This window comes from Mandrillus leucophaeus, unplaced genomic scaffold, assembly GCF_000951045.1.
Source record: "Mandrillus leucophaeus isolate KB7577 unplaced genomic scaffold, Mleu.le_1.0 Scaffold14, whole genome shotgun sequence".
NCBI classification, from domain to species: Eukaryota; Metazoa; Chordata; class Mammalia; order Primates; family Cercopithecidae; genus Mandrillus; species Mandrillus leucophaeus.
Window position 1 is genome coordinate 535,509 of NW_012101365.1, and position 15,384 is coordinate 550,892.

Below are 15,384 nucleotides of genomic sequence, written 5' to 3' on the forward strand. Positions count from 1 at the left end.
GTTTTGTTTGAGACAGAGTCTCGCTCTGTCACTCAGGCTGGAGTGCAGTGGCGCAGTCTCACGTCACTGCAACCTTTGCCTCCAAGGTTCAAGCAATTCTCCCTGCCTTAGCCTCCCAAGTAGCTGGGATTACAGCTGCCTGCCACCATGCCTGGCTAATTTTTGTATTTTTAGTAGAGGCGGGGTTTCACCATATTGGCCAGGCTGGTCTCAAACTCCTGACCTCAAGTAATCCACCCACCTCAGCCTCCCAAAGTGCTGGGATTACAGGCATAAGCCACTGCGCCTGACCATAGTTTACAGTTTAAAACGAAGATGATAACAGCCCTTTCCCAAAACAAACCTCCTCCTTGTCTGGGGACTAGAATGCCTTTGTAAGACTAACAGATTAACCACAAGATGAGAAATTATGGTTTTGGAGTCCTGCAGCTGGAGGCTACAAGATTCTGACCCTCCCTAAACTGTTCCTAAGATCAGTGCTTGAGATATTTTGCAGACCCTGCACTTGATGGATCAGCTGACACCATCTGGATCGATAAAATGGCTCATCTGATCTTGTGGCCCCTACCCAGGAACTGACTCAGCTCAAGAAGACAGCTTTACTCCCTATGATTTCATCTCTGACCAGACCAATCAGCACTCCTGGCTCACTGGTTTCCCCCCAGCCACCAAGTTGTTCTTAAAAGCCGATCCCTGAATGCCTGGGGAGACTGATTTGAGTAATAATAAAACTCCAGTCTTCTGCACAGCCGACTCTGTGTGAATTACTTTTTCTCTATTGCAGTTCCCCTGTCTTGATAAATTGGCTGTGTTTAGGCAGTAGGCAAGGTAAACCCATTGGGTGGTTATAGTTATAGAAGCACCCCATTTCCAGGTATCAAATTCTGTTCCAGTTATCAGTTGTTGTATAACAAACTATTCCCAAACTTAGCTGCTTTTTAAAAAAAAAAATGCATTATTGCTCTTGATTCTGTGGGCCAATATTAGGGGTGAGGCTTGGATTGCCGATTCTTCTGCCCCACCGGGAATTAACAGGGGTCAGTTGATGGTATTTGGCTAGCAGTTGGGACAGTCCGGAGGTTCCAAGACTGCTCCACTTCCATGATTGACATTTTGGCAAGGACAATTGAAAGGCTGACTCAGCAGGGCCCTTTACCCTCTCATAAAGGCTAGGCTCAGCCAGGTCCTTCTAGTCTCAATGCCTATCTATGAGGTCTCTCCAAAAGAAATGTCAGATATCTTACTTGACACCTAAGGACCTCAAGAAGCAGGGTTCCAGGAAATAGGACGTGGAAGCTTTTAGTCTTTTAAGATCTGGGCTTGGAAACTGAAACAGCATTATTTCTACCATATTTTATTCATCAAAGCAGTTACAGAGTCTACTCAGATTCAAGAGGAAAGGATAACTAGCTGGGATAGCCCCAGTCTAATAAGGTGAGTAGATATCTTCAAAGATAATGCTAGATGCTAATAGAGAGGTGTACCAAATGCTGGCAGAACACAGGACTAGGAAATATCTATAGTGGGGAAAGGGGAGGATCAGGGTGGGCTTCCCAGAGAAATGACTATAGTGTTGAGTTTTAAAAGATGAAGAACACTGGATGTGGTGGCTAATGCCTGTAATCCCAGCACTTTGGGAGGCCGAGGCAGCCAGATCACTTGAGCTCAGGAGTTTGAGACCAGCCTGGCTAACATGGCAAAACCCTGTCTCTACAAAAAATACAGAAGTTGCCCAGTGTTCTGTTACCTATTGTTCAAACACTAAGCAAACCATTCTGCTTCTCTGTACTTTACTTTCTCTGAAAGCTCCAAGGACTGTCCCTTCCCATCTTGGAATACAGGGCTCCATTTGTCAAAAATAAGCTTGACAAACATAATATTCTGTCCATAACTTTGCCCTCATTTTTCTAATTTTTTCATTGCACAGTTTTGAAACAATAATATTAACGAGAAAGAGAGAGAAGAACATTGCTGACAATCCTCTCCTATTGAACCATTTTGATTTTTCTGTATTACCTTGGTGACCATTGTCTCCAAGTTCCAAAATTCGAGTCTCTGTCAACATGTCATTTTTCCATTGTTTTAATGAGAGAACACATTTCATTGTATTTTCTGTATTTTAACTAAATATTATATCCCAATAAAGTTTTATGTTTCATTCATGCATATAGCCAACAACTATACACTTCCTACAATGTGATAGACTTTTTTTTTTTTTTTTTTTTGAGACAGGGTCTATAGAAGCTCATTATTCACAGAAAAAATAAAATAAAGAGACAGGGTCTCTCTCTGTTGCCCAGGCTGGAGTGCAGTGGAGTGATCACAGCTCACTGTAGCCTCAATCTCTCGGGTTCAAACTCTAGGGCTCAAACAATCCACCTGTTTCAGCCTCCAGAGTGGCTGGGACCACAAGCATGTGCCACTACGCTCCACTAGTTTTTTTTTTATTATTATTATTTATAGAGACACGGTCTCCCAGGCTGGTCTCCAATTCCTGGACTCAAGCTCTCCTTCTGGCGTGGCCTCCTAAAGTGCTGGGATTATAGGCGTGAGTCACTGTGCCCGGCCTCTTTTTTTTTTTTTTGGAGAGAGAATCTCACTCTGTTGCCCAGGCTGGAGTGCAAGATCATTGTTCACTGCAGCCTTGAACTCCTGGGCTCACGAGATTCTCCTCCTTCAGTCTCCTGAGTAACTGGGATTACTGGTGTGAGCCACTGTGCCCAGCTTAGACTATTTTAGATGCTGAGGATTGCTAGTAGTGAATAAGAGAAGTCCCTTACCCTGTAAGCTTAATTCCAGTAGAAGAGACATGCAATGAACAATTCATATATAGTAAAATGTCAGGTATTATCAAGAAAAACAAAGCAAGGTAAGAGAATAGAGACTGACGTTGTGAAGTATGACCATTTCAGAAAATAACCTCATGGAATGAATATATGATTACTGTACTTAATCACTTCTCTATGATTGAATAGATTGCTGTTTCTGAGATTGTCTTCAGTGAACATCTATATATATAATTATACATATTTTTCCTTATTTTATTTTTATTTTATAAATTTGAAATTTTATCCCATGTGGGAAGCTGAAGATGAAAAACAATTAAAATTTGTCCCCAGGAAGAGGACTACAGGCAGTTTTAGCTCCTGATTTTTACTGTAGAATATTGTAATCACCATAATTAATATTTTAGATGTCTAAATGTTACCAAGAATTTAGATATGTTCTGTGTAGTTTTCCAGTGTATCATGACATTTCTCTCTACTATGCCTTCACCCAAGCTCTTCTCCCTCCTTGAGTCCTCTGTCTACAGTCAGTCCCACCCCACCCAACTGCTCTTCCTCCTCCTCCTCATACAAAACTTGAGTGTCATCTCCTTCAAGAAGACTTTTTAACTCCTCTAGACCAATGTTTCTCAAACCTTTTTTTTTTGAGATGGAGTCTCGCCCAGGCTGGAGTGCAGTGGTGTGATCTTGGCTCACTGCAACCTCTGCCTCCCAGGTTCAAGTGACTCTCCTGCCTCAGCCTCCCAAGTAGCTGAGACCACAGGCAAGCCCCACCATGCCCAGCTAATTTTTGTATTTTTGCCAGGCTGGTCTCGAACTCCTGGCCTCAACTGATCCTCCTGCCTCAGCCTCTTAAAGTGCTGGGATTACAGGCACGAGCTACCATGCCCGCCTTTTTTTTTTTTTTTTTTTAAGACAGGATCTCATTCTGTCAGGCTGGAGTGCAGTGGCCCCATCATAGTTCACTGCAGCCTTGACCAACTGGACTCAAGCTCAACTCCCAGTGTGTTGAGATTACAGGTGTGAACCACCATGCTTAGCCTCTGAAACCTTACAAATCATACAAAATCACCTGAGGTGCATACAAATCACCTGAGGATCATGGTAAAATGTATATTCTCATTTAGTCAGTCTCAGGTGGGGCCTGAGAGTTTGCATTTCTAACAAGCTCACAGGATGTTCAAATTAGTGCTGATCAACGGAGCATCCTTTGAGTAAGAAGGCCTTAGAACAGCAACTCTCAAACTTTCCATTTTTGGATTAAAAAGTATTGAGTTCCTTCTTTTCCCATATGCAAAAGAAGAAAGAATAAGAAAATGTTTTCATAGAGAGACAAAAAAGAAAAATATTGAGAGGCCAGGCTTGGTAGCTCACACCTGTAATCCCAGCCCTTTGGAAGGCTGAGGCATGAGGATCACTTGAGCCTAGAAGTTCAAGACCAGCCTGGGCAATATAGTGAGACCCTGTCTCTACAAAAAAAATAGCTGGGCATGGTGGCGTGTGCCTGTAGTCTCAGCTACTCAGGAGTCTGAGGCAGGAGGATAGCTTGAGCTAGGAGGTCAAGGCTGCAGTGAACTGTGATCATGCCACTGTACCCCAGCCTGGGTGACAGAGCCAGCTCAAGCCCCTACCTGTAAAACAAATAAATAAAATATATCAATATTTATCATATTAGAAATCAAAATTGAGAAATATAAAAAAAAAATTAATTTGTTTAAAAGTAATAAATTAAGCCCATTAAATGTTAAGATAAATAACATGTTTGTGAAAAATAACTGTATTTTCCAAAACAAACAAAAAAAGTTCTACATTTCTGCAATATCACTTTAATATCTGGTTCATTTTCCTGGAGAAATAAGCCAGTAAAAAATAAATAATAATAGTCCAGGTGTGGTAGCTCCCACTGGTAATCCCAGCACTTTGGGAGACCGAGGTGGGCAGATCACTTGAGGTCAGGAGTTCGAGACCAGCCTGGCCAACATGATGAAACCCCGTCTCTACTAAAAATACAAAAATTAGAATTAGCCAGGCGTGGTGGCGCACGCCTGTAATCCCAGCTATTCAGGGGGCTGAGGCAAAAGAATTGCTTGAACCCTGGAGGCAGAGGTTGCAGTGAGCCAAGATCGCACCCTGCACTCCAGCCTGGGCAACAGAGCAAGACCCTGTCTCAGAAAAAAAAAAAAAAAGAAAGCAAAAGAAAAGAAAAGAAAATATACATGTATATACAATATCTGGCTCAAAAGAAGATACTGGATTCTCATAATCTGTTTCTGCATTATAATCTCCTGCAATAGTCTTGGGTAGAATATTCCATTTTATTATTATTATGATTATCATTATTATTTGAGACGAGTTTCGCTCTGTCACCCAGGCTGGAGGACAATGGCACAATCTTGGCTCACTGCAACCTCTGCCTCCCAGATTCAAGCAATTCTGCTGCCTCAGCCTCCCGAGTATCTGGGATTACAGGCGCCCACCACTACACCCTGCTAATTTATTGTATTTTAGTAGAGACGGGATTTCATCATGTTGCCCAGGCTGGTGTCGAACTCCTGAGCTCAGGCAATCTACCTGCCTCGGCCTCCCAAAGTGCTGGGATTACAGGTGTGAGCCACCACGCCTGGCCCCAATATTGCATTTTAAATTATATTTTATAATTAGGCAACCCCCTTTGGGTCCCCTCCCATTGTATGGTACCTCTGTTTTCACTCTGTTAAATCTTGCAACTGCACACTTTTCTGGTCCATGTTTGTTACTGCTCGAGCTGAGCTTTCACTTGCTGTTCACCACTGCTATTCCCCACCATCCCAGACCCACCGTTGACTTCCACCCCTCCGGATCTGGCAGGGTGTCCGCTGCATTTCTGATCCAGCAGGGCACCCACTGCCACTCCCAATCGGGCTAAAGGCTCGCCATTGTTCCTGCACGGCTAAGTCCCGGCTTCATCCTAATTGAGCTGAACACTAGTTGCTGGGTTCCAAGGTTCTCTTCCATGACCCCCGGCTTCCAACAGAACTATAACACTCACTGCATGGCCCAAGGTTCCATTCCTTGGATCCGTGAGGCCAAGAACCCCAGGTCAGAGAACAAAAGGCCTGCCCCCATCTTGGGAGCGGCCCGCCACATCTTGGGAGCTCTAAGAACAAAGACCTGCCGATAACATCTGGTGGCCTGAACGGGGATTCTCCAAAGCAGTGAGTAATATCGGACCACTTTCACTTGCTATTCTGTCCTATCCTTCCTTAGAATTGGAGGAAAATACCGGGCACCTGTCAGTCAGTTAAAAATGATTAGCGTGGCTGCCGGACTTAAGACTCAGGTGTGAGGCTTCCTGGGAAAAGGCTTTCTAACAACCCCCAATCCTTCTGGGTTGGGAGCATTGGTCTGCCTGGAACCAGCCTCCACTTTCTCAATTTTCCTGGGGAAGCCAAGGGTTGACTAGAGGCAGAAAGCTGTCATCCTGAACTCCTGGCATTAGCCGGTTGAGATCATGGTGCAGCCAGAAGTCGCTACTCAATAGTCGCCCATGCATGCACCCCTACCTTTCCTTCTGACCCATACCTCCTGGATCCCAACCATGACTTTCTTGAAAGTGTAGCCCCAAAATTCTCCTTACCTCTGAATCTACTTCCTCCGATCCCTGCCTCCTAGGCACTAATGCTTCAGACTTTCACTTCCTCTCCCAAGTATTAGAGCAGGTTCTAGCTCCAAAGGGATCTAAGGAAGCTTTACGCTATGTCCTTAGGCCTCTAGGCTATGAACCCAGGGAGTCTTGTCCATGGTGTCCCTGCCAATTTAGGTATACAGCTCTCTACACGGGCTATGTCGGACCCATTCCCCAATACCCTTGCGAGGGCCTTAGAACTGATAACCCAGTACTTTAACCACTGGAACTGGGTCTACAACAACATAATAGATCAGGATGAAAGCAAATTGAGTAAATTAAAGGGAGGCGCATATTCCTATAGTGGCAAATGGGAGCAATAAGCGAACATCCTTCCCCTCTGTTCCCAAAATCCATCTACAAAGAAAGAGAGGCAGAGAGAGATAGAAAGATAGAAGTAGTAAAGAAAAAAACAGTGTGCCCTATTCTTTTAAAATCCAGGGTAAATTTAAAACCTATAATTGATAATTGAAGGTCTTCTCCGTGACCCTATGACACGCCAATACTACCTTGTTGACAGTGTAAACAAGGGCGTAGCCCGAAAACACTGAAGCTGCTGACAACCAGTAGCCTTCCTATCAAAAATCCTTAACCCAGGAACCCTCGGATGGGACAAATGCATTCAACTAGTAGCGGCAACTGCTTTGCTGAAAGTAGAAAAATAACCTTTAGAGGAAACCTCATTGTGAGCACACCTCAACTGTTCAGAACTGTATGTATATAAATATATAAATATATATACAGACTCTTAAGTATGCTTACCTAGTCCTCCATGCCCATGCAGCAATATGGAGAGAAAAGGAATTCCTAACTTCCAAGGGAAGTTGATCTGACATGGAGAGATACAATGTTACTGCTAGATGAGACACTAACCCCAAATGAGAGAAGTGCCACCATAACTGCAGCCTGAGAGTTTGGCGATCTCTGGTATCTCAGTCAGGTCAATGATAGGATGACAACAGAGGAAAAAGAACAATTCCCCATAGGCCAGCAGGCAGTTCCCAGTGTAGACCCTCATTGAGACACAGAATCAGAACATGGAGATTGGTGCCGCAGACACTTGCTAACTTGTATGCTAGAAGGACTAAGGAAAACTAGGAAGAAGCCTCTAAATTATTCAATGATGTCCACTATAACACAGGGAAAGGAAGAAAATCCTACTGCCTTTCTGGAGAGACTAAGGGAGGCATTGAGGAAGCATACCTCCCTGTCACCTGACTCCACTGATGGCCAACTAATCTTAAACAATAAGTTTATCACTCAGTCAGCTACAGATATTAGGAAAAAAAAAAAAAACATCAAAAGTCCGCCTTAGGCCCGGAGCAAAACTTAGAAACCCTGTTGAACTTGGCAACCTCGGTGTTTTATAATAGAGATCAGGAGGAGCAGGTGGAACGGGACAAACGGGATTAAAAAAAGGCTACCGCTTTAGTCATGGTGCTCAGGAAAGTGGACTTTGGAGGCTCTGGAACAGGGAAAGTCTGGGCAAATCGAATGCCTAATAGGGCTTGCTTCCAATGCAGTCTACAAGGACACTTTAAAAAAGACTGTCTGAATAGAAATAACCTCCCCCCCATCCATGCCCCTTATGTCAAGGGAATCACTGGAAGGCCCACCGCCCCAGGGGATGAAGGTCCTCTGAGTCAGAAGCCACTAACCAGATGATCCAGCAGCAGGACTGAGGGTGCCCGGGGCAAGCGCCAGCCCATGCCATCACCCTCACAGAGCCCCAGGTATGCTTGACCATTGAGGGCCAGGAGGTTAACTGTCTCCTGGACACTGATGCAGCCTTCTCAGTCTTACTCTCCTGTCCCGGACAACTGTCCTCCAGATCTGTCACTATCTGAGGGGTCCTAGGACAGCCAATCACTAGATACTTCTCCCAGCCACTAAGTTGTGACTGGGGAACTTTACTCTTTTCACATGCCTTTCTAATTATGCCTGAAAGCCCCATTCCTTTGTTAGGGAGAGACAGCCTAGCAAAAGCAGGGGCCGTTATACACTAGAATTAGGAGAAGGAAAAAGGGTAAATATATATACAGACTCTAAGTCTGCTTACCTAGTTCTCCATGCCCACGCAGCAATATGGAGAGAAAAGGAATTCCTAACTTCCGAGGGAGCACCTATCAAACATCAGGAAGCCATTAGGAGGTTATTATTGGCGGTACAGAAACCTAAAGGGGTGGCAGTCTTACACTGCCGGGTCATCAGAAAGGAAAGGAAAGGGAAATAGAAGGGAACCGCCAAATGGATATTGAAGCCGAAAGAGCCGCAAGGTGGGACCCTCCATTAGAAATGCTTATAGAAGGACCCCTAGTATGGGGTAATCCCCTCCGGGCAACAAGCCCCAGTACTCAGCAGGAGAAATAGAATGGGGAACCTCACGAGAACATAGTTTCCTCCTCTCAGGATGGCTAGCCACCAAAGAAGGAAAAATACTTTTGCCTGCAGCTAACCAATGGAAATTACTTAAAATCCTTCACCAAACCGTTCACTTTTGCATTGATGGCACCCATCAGATGTCCAAATTATTATTTACTGGACCAAGCCTTTTCAAAACTATCAAGCAGATAGTCAGGCCTGTGAATGTGCCAAAGAAATAATCCCCTGCACTTCAGGCCATACATTTCAATCCCTGTATCTTTAACCTCCTTGTTAAGTTTGTCTCTTCTAGAATCAAAGCTGTAAAACTACAATTGGTTCTTCAAATGGAGCCCCAAATGCAGTCCATGACTAAGATTCTACTGTGGACCACTGGACCAGCCTGCTAGCCCGTACTCCAGTGTTAATGACATCGAAGGCACCCCTACCAAGGAAATCTCAACTGCATGACCCATACTACACCCAGTTCAGCAGGAAGCAGTTAGAGCAGTCGTCGGCCAACCTCCCCAACAGCACTTGGGTTTTCCTGTTGAGAGGGGGGACTGAGAGACGGGACTAGCTGAATTTCCTAGGCCGACTAGGAATTCCTAAGCCTAGCTGGGAAAGGTGACTGCACCTACCTTTAAACACGGGGCTTGTAACTCAGCTCACACTCAACCAATCAGGTAGTAAAGAGGGCTCACTAGAATACAAATTAGGCTAAAGCAGGAGGTAAAGAAATAGTCAAATCATATATCGCCTGAGAGCACGGGGGAGGGACAATGATTGGGATATAAACCCAGTCTTTCAAGCAGGGAGTGGTAACCCCCTTTGGGTCCCTTCCCATTGTATGGGAGCTGTTTTCACTCTGTTAAATCTTGCAACTGCAAAAATAATAATAATAAACAAATTATATTTTATAATTAAGTCACACTCTTTGGTCTAAGGACACTTCCGAAAGGCTCCTTTCCAAAACCAGGTTAGGAAGAAGATCACTGAATAGCTACTTCCTTATATGTGAATACACATTTATGCCAAAGGCATTCAAGGTAAGCCATCTCCCATTCCCTTTACCTGTGAATAGCCTTGTGACATCAGGCAAGTTACTTAATCTCTTTGAAGCCATATTTGTATTTCTGTAAAAGATGACTATCACTGTACCTTCCAGGTCTCTTTATTTGTCCAGTTCTGTCTAATAAAGGCCAGTTATGATTATACACACTAACAACTGTGGCTGGGTGAGGTAGCTCACGCCTGTAATCCCAGCACTTTGGGAGGCTGGGATTGCAGGTGTGCGCCACCACACCTGGCTCTACACAAATTTTAAAAATTAGCCAGGTGTGGTGGTGCACACCTGTGGTCCAGCCACCTGGGAGGCAGATGTGGGAGGATAGCTTGAGCCCAGGAGTTCGATGTTGCAGTGAGCTATGATCTTTCCACTGCACTCCAGCCTGGGTGATGGAGGGAGACCCTGTCTCTAAAAATAAATAAATAAATAAATAAGAAAAAATTGTGTTAAAATATTCATGTATGATTAGCAGTAGACATACATAATATAATAATAGATCCCATTTTCTTTTTATCATTGCATATATTCCAACTGAATGAAATCAGAGACAGCCTCATGAAGAAGGTGGTATTTCAGGATAATTTTTTTTTCATGTCAGACCCATAATGTGCTGACGTCGTAACAAGGTTCCAGGGTGGCACATCTCACACATGCACGTGAATACCCAGTCATCACGCTTATGAATTACAAAAGAATCTCAAAATCTTAAAAGATGCTTGATTTCAACAGAAGGTAACAGCATGGCAAAAGTTAGAGGATAGAGGTGGAAAGGCAAACTGAAAGTCAAGGCTATGGAAAGCACTGTGATGCGGCTAGAATGTAGGATGCCAGGTTGGAATTGGAGTCACTTGGTTAAGTGTAGACAATCAACAAAACAATCAAGTCCTGTTACATTTGCTGATTTCCAAGGTATAAATACTCTCACCATGGGCAATTTCAAGCTACCAATCTGGCATCACTAAACACAGAATTAGGGAGAGATGTTCAGCGGCTTGTCATTATAAAGTATTTCTACCACAGAGATACACTAGAAGGAAATAACCTCAATAACACAGACAATAGTGAAATACAGTAAAGTAGTTAGCCATTAGTTTTGGGTATTTATTGTTTGTTTTTAATATACCTATTTAACTGTAAGTTTATATAATTTAATTTTTAATAATGACTATGTTTAATAACTAGGTCCCACAATTCCCGAAATTCCATCAATTGACTCGTATGAGCTAGTATGAACCAACTCTAGCACATGTTTATATCTTACATCATTTGTAATATGGGGATATCAGTAGTGTCCATTTCATAGAGTTTTGAGGGTTGAATGAATTACCAGAAAGGGCAAATAAAACACATGCTGTCATACAGAGAGTGTTTTATAAGTGTTTGCTATGATGGCTATTATTCAACTTGGGCCTATTATTTTCACATCTCATTAGCTTGTGAGTATCCAAAAGAGCCATGACTGTGTTAGGTCCTAGTCACTCTGCAGATCATTTAATTAGCATTAATTGAACAGAAGTAAAGCAGTTAGGACAATGCCTTACACATAGGAAGCACTACATAAGTGATAGACACAATTTTATTCTGGTAGTTTTATTCATTATTATCAAGACCACATGGCTGGGCATGGTGGCTCATGCCTGAAATCCCTGAACTTTGGGAGGCCAAGGCAGGTGGATCATTTGAGGTCAGGAGCTCAAGATCAGCCTGACCAACATGGTGAAACACCATCTTGACTAAAAATACAAAAAATTAGCTGGGCATGATGGCCCCCGCCTATAATTCCAGCTACTCAGGAGGCTGAGACATGAGAATCACTTGAACCCAGGAGGCGGAGGTTGCAGTGAGCCGAGATTGTGCCACTGCACTCCAGCCTGTGTGACAGAGTGAGACTTCATCTCAAAAAAAAAAAGACCATTTCTATCATTTTTTTAAGCTATGTTAAAATTGTAGCTGGTATTTTACTCATCCACAAGAAAATAATGGTCAATAACCATTCACCTTTTCTAAAATGTCATTTCCCCTGAACTCAAGGGAATATACAATAGTTATTCTCTCACCAGACGCAGAGGTCTAAAGCTGTACCTTTGTGAGTTAGTGATATATACATGCTCATGGAAGCAAAAGTTAAAAATAAAAGTAGAATAAAGATCTGAATGTAGCCCTGCTAACTGTTCACCTACTTGTCTCATCTACTTGAGTTTGAGCTATTTGAAGGCAGGGACCATGTCCAAGCCATTAATGGGCTTCAAATGTTCCTCCCATCTTCTGGCAAACAACCAAACTTGTTTGTTCATTTATTTATTGAGACGGAGTCTCACTCTGTCTGGAGTGCGATGGCGCCATCTCAGCTCACTGCAACCTCCGCCTCTCGGGTTCAAGCGATTCTCCTGCCTTAGCCTCCCGAGGAGCTGGGATTACAGGTGCATGCCACCATGCCCAGCTAACTTTTGTATTTTTAGTAGAGATGGGGTTTCACCATATTGGCCAGGCTGGTTTAGAACTCCTGACCTTGTGATCCACCTGCCTGTGCTGGGATTATAGGCGTGAGCCACCGTGCCCAGCCCAAGCTAGTTTTAGACTTAGCAATATCACTTCTTTTCACAAGGCACTATAGAACTTTTCAAGAGCTTGTGTCAGTGTTATCCACCTGTGGAAAAAAAGTATGAAAAACAAAACTTAAAATAAATCTGGCCTGGCGAGGTGGCTCACAGCTATAATCCCAGCACTTTGGGAGGCCAAGGTGGGTGGATCACCTGAGGTCAGGAATTCGAGACCAGCCTGGCCAACATAGTGAAACCCTATCTCTACTAAAAATAGAAAAAATTAGTCGAGTGTGGTGGTGCATGCCTGTAATCCCAGCTATTCGGAGGCTGAGGCAGGAGAATCGCTTGAACCAGGGAGGTAGATGTTGCGGTGAGCCAAGATTGCACCACTGCACTCTAGCCTGGGCAACACGAGTGAAACTCTGTTTCAAAAGTTAAAAAAAAAAAAAAAAATTAAAACTAAATAAATAAATCTATGTCTGGCCAGGCATACAGTGGCTCACACCTGTAATTCCAGTACTTTGGGAGGCTGAGGCAGGGGGACTGCTTGACCCCAGGAGTTTGAGACCAGCCTGGGCAACATGGCAAGACCTCATCTCTACCAAGAACAAAAACAAAAACAAATGCAAAGCATGGTGGCATGCACCTGTAGTTCTAGTTACTGAAGAGGCCTGGAGGATCACCTGAGCCCAGGAGGCTGAAGCTGCAGTGAGCATCGATCAAGTCAGCCTGGGTGACAGAGTGAGACCCTGTCTCCAAAAACAAACAAACAATGTCTACAAATTCTAGCACTATGTAAATATTATGTCAAATAATTTTATAAATTATTATTAATAAAAATTTCTTTAGGTGTGATAATAATTTGTGGGATAAATTTTCTGACTTTGTAAAAATTCCAGAGTACCTCTGATTTCTGGTAAATTTAGCCAGTCATAAATTAAATGAGTTCCCAGAAGCTCAACAATTCCAAAACCAAAATCATGAGTCAACTCATTCTTTCTTTCCTTTTCTTCCTTCTGTCTCTTCCTTCCTTCCTTCCTTTCCCTCCTTCCTTCCTTCTTTTTTTCTTTCTTTCCTCTTTCTCTCCCTTCCTTCTTTCCTTCCTTCCTCCCTCCCTCCTCCCTTCTCTCTCTCTGTGTTTCTCTTTCTCCTTCCTTTTTTGGGGGGGTAACTCAGTCTTACTCACTCCCTCACCCATGCTAGAGTGTAGTGGTACAATCTCCGCTCACTGCACTGCAATCTCCACCTCCCAGGTTCAAGCAGTTTTCCTGCCTCAGCCTCTAGAGTAGCTGGGACTACAGGTGTGCACCACCACATCTGGCTAGTTTTTGTATTTTTAGTAGAGATGGGGTTTCACCGTGTTGGCCAGGCTGGTCTCGAATCCCTGACCTCAAGTGATCCACCCGCCTCAACCTCCCAAAGTGCTGGGATTACAGACTTAAGCCACCACACCCGGCCCAAAATTATGAGTCTTTTCAAAAATTTTATATTAAAAATTTGAGTGCATTTAAATAAGATAGTGACTTCGTAGAATAGGGACTGCAGAGTAAGAGTATTCAGACCCATTCAAGTTTAATATAGCCCTACCTCTAAGAATCCTTTCTGTTCCTCAAATGAACTAATTGCTGTCTTCTGGTTCCTCTAAAAACCTTGGGGCCCGTGGCAGGGTGTGGGCTTAGGACTCATCTGATTACTTGTCTTCCCAGGTGGTCTCTGGGCTCTATCAGCAACAAGCCAGGTGTGATCATCCTTTTCCCCAGTCCTTAGCGTGGATTCTGGTATATACACGCACACACAAATTCAGTAAATGATGAATAAAACGAACGGCAGTCAAGACCACCTGTTGAATGAACGTCTATCAGGAGCACTGTCATCCTTGCTTCCTTCTTTTGCATATGTTGTTTGAGCTGTTCATTGAACCAAGGAGAGAGCATACTCTACCTTGGGCAGTGTGCCAGCCTTGCACAGAGGGACAGATGATTCAGCTTGATCGGGCTGTGTGAGAGCACAGAGGAAGCGACTAACCCAGACTGGAGGGTCAGGAGAGTCTCCCCAGGGGAAATGAAGTTGCATCCAGAAGGATTCCTGAGAATAATGATTAGCCTGATAAGAAGCAGAAAGGTTGGGAGTGGAGAGAAGCGGGTTTCTGTGAGAGAAACAATATGGACATAGGCCCCAGGCAGAGGCAATAGTATTCCAGATAACCAAAAGCATTTGAGAGTCTAGTTTAGAATTTGAGAAAGAGGTGACAATGCTGATAATGAGATTGAAAGGAAGTCAGATTTGTAAACCATTTAGGGATTGTTTTAAGGACAGCCTTGAGGAGACATTGAAGGTTTTAACAGGAGAATGACACGATCCGATTCAAATTTTAAAAAGATAATTCTGTCAACTGTGCCAACAGTGAATTGGATGTGGGCAATGATGAACTCAGGAACAGCTGAGAGTCTATTGCAGAAGTCAAGGTGAGAGATGATGGTGGCTTGGACTTTGGTACTGGGACTGGAAAGAAATGAACAATCTGATATACAACTGGAAGAAGAATCTCTCCGGCTGTGATGTGGGAGGATAAGGACATGACTGGAGAGGTAGGGAGGGTTCACTAACGAGCTAGGACCTTATTCTGATGCGATAAAGGGGAAGCCTTTTAACATTTTAATCATGGGCCTAATCCATTCCGATATGGGTTTATATAAATAGACCGCCTCGTGGAGGGTGGTGAGAAGATTGTCAGGCAGTGCACAGGTAAGAACTGAGCCTTAGACGGGGCGGGAGCAACGAATGTGGGTTGGCGCGGGAGACGGGAGATTGGTTTCGGAGTCAGGTACGGAGCCAAGCAGTCAGACACAAGCAAAAATTGACGCAGGACGGGGAACAGCTGCTGGTGGAGAGGGGGATGGTAGCCGCCCGAGTCGCCGGAGCCGCCCTCGCCTCCTGCCGCCGGGGGCGGAACCAGAGCAC